The sequence below is a fragment of the Cyprinus carpio genome, chromosome A1, assembly GCF_018340385.1.
Source record: "Cyprinus carpio isolate SPL01 chromosome A1, ASM1834038v1, whole genome shotgun sequence".
Lineage (NCBI taxonomy): Eukaryota > Metazoa > Chordata > Actinopteri > Cypriniformes > Cyprinidae > Cyprinus > Cyprinus carpio.
In genome coordinates, this window is record NC_056572.1 from 12,076,628 (window position 1) to 12,085,993 (window position 9,366).

Consider the following 9,366-nt stretch of genomic DNA (forward strand, 5'->3'; position numbering starts at 1 on the left):
ATAAATAAAATTATATTAAAGTAATAACAATAGTAATATATTGTGAATTCAATTAAATATTTTATTGGTCCACTTAAAATGAAATGAAAACAAATACAAATATCTAATGAATGCATTTACAAGACCTAAATAATAACCTAAATATAATAATACTATAAATAATAATAATAGTATTATACTAATAAATACTAATAAGTACTAATATTAAGGTCAAGTCAAGTCAAGTCAAGTCCCTTTAATTTATATAGCCGCTTTAACCCAATAAAGATTGTGTCAACGCAACTGAACCCCATTAATTTAGTGAAAACCGTGTGTCAGATAATGCAAAATGACACTTAAAGGCAGTATCATCAGTTGAATGCATTGATGTCATCATGCACATCAGTTCAGTTTTACATAGTTCTTTGCGCTAATAATTTTCAATAAAGTCAAACGATCTCACTGTAAATGAAGTGTCCCCAACTAAGCAAGCCAGAGGCGACAGGCGGCAAGGAACCAAAACTCCATCGGTGACAGAATGGAGAAAACAACCTTGGGAGAAACCAGGCTCAGTAGGGGGCCAGTTCCTCCTCTGACCAGACGAAACAGCCAGTTCAATTTCCAGGCTGCAGCAAAGTCAGATTTGGGGCAGAAGAAGAAGACAGTGGTCGTTCTGAGGCAAGGTCTTTACAGGGCATCTGTCTCTCGCGGGCTCATCTATTGTGTCCTGGTCTCCGCTGTCTTTCAGGGCTGCGTGTGGAGGTCCTTTCTTAGAAGGTGGCTGATCCGCCATCTGGTCTGTAGTACGTACTGGATCCGGGTGGATCTGCAGTGAGCCCTCTGACTTGGATACAGAGATGGATCTGGTTTATATTGTGTACTCGGCATCAAGAGAGCAACAGCTAATATTAGCGTAGATGCCATTCGTGCTAATGTTGTAGCAAGTAAATTGGTTTTTTATGGGAATGTGTTCCCTGTTCCGGTTTCCCTAATTAATGCAGCATACGAAAAGATTTATGGATTTGGGATATTCGACGCTATTATTAGTGGGTATATGCTGATATGCCAGGTTAAAGAAGCTAGGTAGATGTAACACTGCAAGAGTGTCTCTGCCGCCGAACAATGTTAGGTAGGTTATTCCAGAGGTTTATGCGCTTAATAGGCAACTGATCTGCCACCCAAAGTTGACTTTGATATTTCTAGGTATTATCAAATTGCAAGAGTTTTGAGAACGCAGCGGCTACGTGGAGTACTATAATGTAACAAGAGCTTGTCCAAATACTGAGGTGGCTAAACCATTTCAGGGCATTTATAAGCTAATAAGCAAGATTGTAAAAATATGTACGATGTTTGAAATAGGGAGCCAGTAGCAGTGTTGACAGGACGCGGGCTAATATGGTCATACTTCCTGGTTCTCGTACAAGAACTCTAGTCTGCTGCCATTTGGACGTCACTGTAGGTTGTTTTACTATTCGTTGCAGAACAACCCACCAATAAAGCATTGATATAATCTAACCTTGAGCGTCATAAACTCATGGATTAACCATTTCTGCATGTGAACATTGCGATCTAAATTATATGTAGGCGTAATTTAGATATATTTTTGAGATGAAAAAAAATGCAGCTTTTACAAATGCTAGAAACGCCTGGCTTTGAAAGGAACGGTTGCTATCAAATAGCACACTCTTGGTCCTCAACTGATGAAGAATGAATTGACCAGAGCAGCCTTCTAGGTTATTACATGCAGTGCTTTTAGGTCCTATAATTAACACCTCTGTTTTTTTTCAGAATTTAGCAGTAAGAAATTACCTCGTCAAGGTCCAGTTTTGTGTATGCTTGCATTTATTGTTTTCTTTACTTTTTTATTATGATTTCGGATTATGTCAGATGTACTAGTAAATTAATTTAGGTCAGAGGGAGACAAAAGCGTCAGAAAAAAACAAAAGAAAACAAACAATTTTTCTTTCTTTCTTTTTCTATTGGATTCAGATCATGGTCAGATCAGATATTTGACTTTGTCATTGTATATCACCTTTTTTATTATTGAGTTATATCGAAGTGTTAATTTAACCCTTGTGTTTGTGGTCAATTGCAACCCTAGCTTCAGTTCTTTCTTCAGTGCACTCAAGCATGTTTTCTTGCAGTATTTCACAAATGATATGGGTTGGCAGCTTCCAATAGTTCTCCTAGAGATGCCTCCTTTGTGCAGGCCAACTTACTACCATCATACTTTAATGTCTCGGGTCTGTGTTTCTTTGGTCAGTTTTGTAATGCACACACATTTGGATAATATAATCATAAAATCATTAAAACAGTATTTATTTATTTATTTAAATTTTTTCATTGAGTGTTTTTTCGTTAATTTATTATTTTTAAATCTGCACTGCCAAGAGTTATAAAATTTTTGCATCAAATCTGTTTGAGTTAAAGATGCGTTGTGAATTGTTTAAGCTGGTTGCATAGTGTCTTGCGCTTCTTACCTATTATTTTACTATTCCAGTGTGTATACTGGCACGGCTTAGCAGTATGCTATTATTTGCATTTCCAACAATAGCACCACTCTCATCTGACAGCAAAAGCATCTCCATCATTGCAAATTGGGTCACCATTATGGTTTATGGGCAACTACAGATGTTCTTTTTGATAAATGGTTTCTATTTGTTGCCACCCTCCAATCAGCTGTTATGTGTTGCAGGGCTCTTTATGTGCATGATGGAGCACTTTCACTCATTCTCACGTGCTGAACTCTGTAGCTCCTTCAGATTGTTTAAATTGGTTGTTAGTGTCTAAAGTCTCATACTCATTCATGCTGAGGGTTGGGGAGATCTGTGACCGTCTTACTTAACAGCGCCTCAGATGGTACTGGTCGGTTTCAGTGAATGCATCATATTAGACACTCTCCTTTCTGATGTAACAACAGCCCCCGGCATGTGTGGTGACCACTTGGGACATCTGAAGACGCTATCGAATATCTCGAATCGCGGCCTTGTTGCGTTTTGGGGTGAAGCTTATATGTGCTATTATGATAGATCAATTTGGCGAGGATACACTTTGTCCAATGTATAATATCGCTCTTGTAGTCGGTATGTGTGACCCTTGGACGCTCTGAATACCAGTTGATCTACAGGTACGGCGACAGGAACACAGTTTATTTTTTTCATGTATCCATTCACAACCTACTATACGCCGAAAGTCTTTCGCCCTCTGCTTCTTTAGTAGTCTTTCATTTTCACAGCTGTCCGTCAGTTCACCCAACGACCATCGCACATAATGATCCCTCTCAACAGTCACTGTTATTGTGCTTCTGCACAGTGAGAGTCAGCAATGGTGGGTCGAAACTTGTAGATGGTGTCCCACGATCTCGTGTGGCTAGGGTCAGGGCAGTCAGTAAGGTCACCTATGTGCGATCTAACGCAAATACCCGGGACAGTACCCTGGAAAATAGCAGAGGTTTTGTCTGTCGAATACTCATCGCGACCGAACCAGGAATTATCTTGATTCGTTCTTGCCGTTCTCTGTCTTCAAGTCGTATCATCAATCTCAATCAAATCAATCATATATATTTTGAAACCGGAACAGCGTGCTTCTTTTAAAGATCTCGATTAATACAAATTTCAAAAGAACGCAAGAATGTCTATAATACAGACTATCTCGAACATAGACATTAGGCTCGCAACGTCTTTTAATTCATCGCAGGACGCTGGACAACTTAGGACGGTACCACAAGAAGACACACAACAGAACTGTTTTTCAACACTGATTAAAAATAAATGTTTCGACGAGGGAAAGCTGAGGGAATTGAAGCAGGCAAATCTCTAGTACATACACTACAATATATAATTATATCTTATAGTACTATATAGTACTATAGATATACATTATTAGTCATATAGTCTCGTGCTTATATGATCCTAATAATACATATTAATATAATATCGATATCATATACATATTATATCAGTGAATCAGTATCAGTTTTGGGCATATGGCAAAAATGCCCATTGTATCATCCAATTTTCTTCGTTCCAGCATGGATATTTAATATGAAAGTTGTTAAGATATGTTCAGAAAACTGGTGTATAATATGCACCAGGATGTTGCAGAGATATTATATTTAGGTCTGTTGCAATTTTGTTATGTTGATGGTTGCTGGCTCGGTATGATGTTCCGTGCGATCGGTTGCACATCTGGAGATGGTTTAAAGCAATGTTATACAACAATTTGAACACAACTGGCATCATCTGGTCACCCTGATGACTCCTCCCTGGCGAAACCAGCGTCACTCCTTTGATCCCTTTGTTCAGAGTCAACTGGATGCTGAGGTAGATGTCGGTGTCCTGAATAGTCCTGAGCTCTAAGTTTTCCCGTATCATTCAGCCTTTAAACCCTTAGCTGCTTCTTTTATGCAAAGGGGAGCGTGGAGGGGGGTGACTTGGGCAGATCTTATCATTTTAAGTGTGGGCTACTATGTGTATTCAGAAGAAACTTTCCAAAAACACATGGGATCTCTTATTATTAAGCGTGCGTATGCAAGAGCTTAAGAGTAAAACCTGTGCGTAAATATTTATTTATTATTATTTATTTTTTTTGCAAAATTCATGATTCAGCAGTAAGTTTGCACTTTCCGGTTGCAAATGTTGTATGATTTTTATTTATTTTTTCTCATCATGTACATACAAACACATACACTGAATTATGAACAAATGTGCAATTTGAAACGTACTTACAGTTTTATTATGTTGTATCACATTAGATTTTATTCATTTTTATTTCAGTTTTAGTTATTTTAGGACATTCAGTTTTACTAAATGAAAATGAAAACTGTTGCTTTAACTTAGTTATTTTAGGACATTCTTAATGTGTCTCTTTTTTTTGTTGTTGTTGTTTGTTTTCCTTTTTTAATCTCTTTTTTCTTTGTATGTAATGTGATGTGATTTGGTTCACGTAGTTTTGTTGTGGCCACGACATAATAACTTGTGGGAACGTGATAATATGATATTATGTTGTAACCATGAGATCATTTTGTCAAGGTAACAACATCCTTATGTCATGGCCTCGAGATGCTATGTTAAGGGAATGACATCCATTCCTCGTGGCCACGAGTTTAATGCGTAAACAAACCTGCGTGACCATAGCAGGGATTATCCAATATATAACACATTTTTATTAGCAGTTAAATATTATAATTTAATATTTATATTTACATTATTAGTATTGTATTTTTGATTATTATTATTATTATTATTATATTTTTTATTATTATATTAATTATCATCATTATTTATTATTTTATTATTATTATTGTTATTATTATTATATTATTATTATTATTACTTATCGCTACATCAACTGATTTTGGGCTATATGTTTATATTTAGTTGTTATATACTGTATGCTTATTTCCCCTTTCAATTTTGTGTATTGCTGTTACCTAGTTTTTAATGTTTTGTATAATTATGCTAGCATTTGCTAGCCTACCATATATTTTGTAAATAAACTCCTGACAATTATGCCAATAAAGTTTTGACTTTATGATTTATGTCCATGTGTGACGTATATGGGCGTGTTGTGTTTTCATTTATAAATGAAACTACGTGAATGATTAATTACTCAACAAAATACTATTAATTATCCGAAAATAAAAATAAATATATGTTAATAACAGCATTCCAGCAAAAATTCCAGTCAGCAAAATCAAAGCTTTATTGGCATGTCGAGCATTTATAGTAGGCTATTTACAAAAGTATTCAGAACGTTAAGTAAAGATATCGAAATTAAGGGAAAAAAATAATATAAATTAATATAAAAACCAATAATAATAGGCTAATGTTAATAATAATAAAATATACAAACTATTATGGGTAAAAGATGATCAGTTAAATATGGACTTACAAGACTGTAGGATTGGAATAAAAAAGTAGTTATTGTAGGGCCAAAAAAAAAAAAAAAATATTTCAACTCCTGCCACTTTATGTAAACATTTATTCAAGGGGGGGGTGTAAAACTTCATTTGAATGCTGACTATCGGCACGTTAATACAGCCAGTAAGCCAAGGCGCCATGCCCCATATTAATAATTTTTAATAATATAATTATTTATATCATAAATAATAATAATAAATTTCTTAATTCAAAATAAAATATTACCTGAATCCATTCGTCTGGTAATCCCGGGTTTGCTATGGTCACACAGGTTTTTGTCTCCTCATTGATTCATACTGATTCAACTCATCATCTCATGGGTAGAGACTGCAAGACACTGAACTGGGTTTTGTCAGATATAGGGAGACATACAAAATGTGAGGTAATAGGGGTGCTTGCAGGACCAGTTTGAAAACCACTGAACTAGACCATGTGCTTATTTTTCTATAGTTATACATGTTTCAATATAACATACTAGAAAGATCAATAATTCACACCAAAGCTGCATAACTGTACTACCGGCATAATGTTTGACTATCACGTGGGAAGTAAAAATTACAGTATGAATCTTTACCTTATTCATTATTCAGTCATTTTAGATTCACTAACAGATTTAATACATGGTGCTATTTCAACATTCATCCTCGGGGGACAAAATCAATTAGGTGTAACAATAAGCCTTCTCCATCATCTCACAAAGAGTTGTATGATTTTATATTTGATTTTCCCACCTATTCCCTTCTGTTCATTGTAGTGTGCATAGCACATTCGGGGGACAAAATCAATTAGCTTGTATTAAAAGCCACTAGGAGCGATCACTCCCTGTGAAAAGAAGGATACCTCTTCAGCCAAAAAGCCTCCACATCAGCAGAAAAGAGCAGGGTTACCGCATCCAGGGGGTACAGTAATAACCATATAACCACTCAAGCTGTGACTAATATAGACAGAAGAAGGGCGATAAACAAATAGAGTCAGTAAGAATCATCTTCAATTTACGTACCCAGAGGGGGAGGTGGGTTAAACAATTTAGACAACCTTTACGCAATCTAAAGGTTTTTAAAGGTCTTATTGAATAAGTTTAACACTTTTAAAACTTTAACAGCTGAGCCCAAGCCTCTGTTAATAATTCGAAAATCTAACTTAGAGCTAGTAACGAAGGAACATTTAGTTGCTTCACTAAAAACTTATTGTATAACAGTATTAAAACTCATAGTATTATGTAGAGTAGAGTATGGTGAGAGATGGACTGAGCGAGTGTGATTACCTGCATTTGATACAACATTCATTCTTCAGCTCAATCTCATATTCACAATAAAACATTAGTTTGAATGTCCACTGAGGAAACCTTTACTTTGTCGTACTGTCCTTTCATCTGTTAAATAAATTAAGAGAATGAATTCCTCATTCACTTTTGATGAAATTGCCTTTAAATTGCATTGGGCAAATGAGGATATAAATTAGGTTAGCTACTTCACATCCGCCCATAGAAAATTGCACTTAAAAATAAAATTAACAGCTGATTACCAACACACAACTGTCTGATCCAAAACGTTACTATGATGTTGCAGTTACTACCTGACAACATCACAAAGTAACGTTGTGGTGATACAGTAAAACCAGGAATTTCACTTTTCCATTTGCCATGACATAGTCTCAGCCTCAGACGTCACGCCCACTGACCGTTGGCTAAACCTCTGATGCATATGGGACACAAAAGTGGAAACACTTCAGGAGTGTTGAAGTCAACATCGGATTGGTTGAATTCTACAGGATTTCCGGGAGACGTGTGTATCGCGTTCTTTAATGTTCAGTCCAGAAACAAAGATGCCATGATGCCAAACCCCATCACAAAAGAAAAAAAAGTCGTAGTGTTTACAACTGTGATGACGAGCGCTTATCAGGATCAACTAAACACTGGAGTTTCAAAAATATATGAAATATTTAAAGTTTGCAGCATAGTATCTTTCAAATATGTCTGAGAGTTTTACACACCGGTCTGTTATTGTGGTGACATTTCCACACCCCGAAACGTGACGCTGATTTCTACCACACTTCTTGTACTGTGGCATCTAATCTGTATTCTCTGTTTTAATGCATCCACACAAGCCAATGCAAATTTGCTTATAGTCGTATAAGCATGTCACATGCCTAGAGCGAAATGAAGATGGACACCTAAACTGCAGGCCACAGATTATGAGATGTGTTCAACTTTGCATTTATTTATTGCACTTGTCTACATCAATAATGCAGTTCTGTATGTTAATGCAACCAAAACAAAACTGAGTCATGGGTTCTAATATGATATACAAAAGAGTGAGAGAGAGAGAGAGAGTGAGAGAGAGAGAGAGAGAGAGACAACTTCCCTCATGGATCTTCACAGCATGACAGACTGTCCTGCTAAAACAAAGGATGTAGATGATTAGTCCGAATGCAAACTGGAATTGGAAAGCAATCAAAAGTTTTCTGGGGAGGTGTTGTGCAAGCTTTGTTGATTGCGCTAAAACAAAGGATGTAGATGATTAGTCCGAATGCAAACTGGAATTGGAAAATACTCTGGCAGCGCTGCGAATTGCCACAATATTATATGAAACATATGAGAAAATAGCACTAATTATCACCATATGTCATGCACTGTGAAGACCCATAGACAACCTCGCTTTAGTATATAAAATTTTTTTCTTTTTAGTATTGTAAACACTTTCAGGGAGAGAAAAAAACTGAATCTTAAAGGAAATAGTTCAACCCCCACAATGTAAATTTGCTTAAATTTTACTCACACACAGGCCATCCAAGATGTAGATGAGTTTGTTTCTTCGTGGGAACAGATTTGGAGAAATATATCATAACATCACTCGCTCACCGGTGGTCTGCAGTGAATGGGATGCCGTCAGCATGAGAGCTGATAATTTAAAAACACAACACGCATCCGACACGGCTCCACCCACTTCAGGTCCATCAATTAGCATCAGCTGTTTTTTTTTATTTCTAAAGAATCAGTAATTACGACATTTTTTTTTTTTTTTTTACTTTGTCGGTGCTCCCGCGATAATACCCAGTCCTCTATCCAGAACACGAGCCATCCGCACTCCAGAAGGAGCACTCTGCACGCATTGTTTCACTAAACTGTTTACAGCCGCACCACCTTATAAACACAGATATGTTGGGGATTTGCTGTGCGCGGACCACAGGTGTTGGCCTTTTTCGCGGCCCTTCTTAGGATAGGACTGTTACCAGACACTTCATTCCTCCCACTATTCTGGGATCATCCCAACACAATCTCTCTAAGAAGCTCTCTACTATCTATCTCTATATCCTATAAAGTTATATATCTCTTATATCATATAATCTAAATATATTATATCTCTATACTATATATATGATGATATAGATATCAAACAGTAAAAAGACATAGTATATAATAGAGTAGATCCCAAAATAACGAGTAAAATAGAAACATATAAAAAGC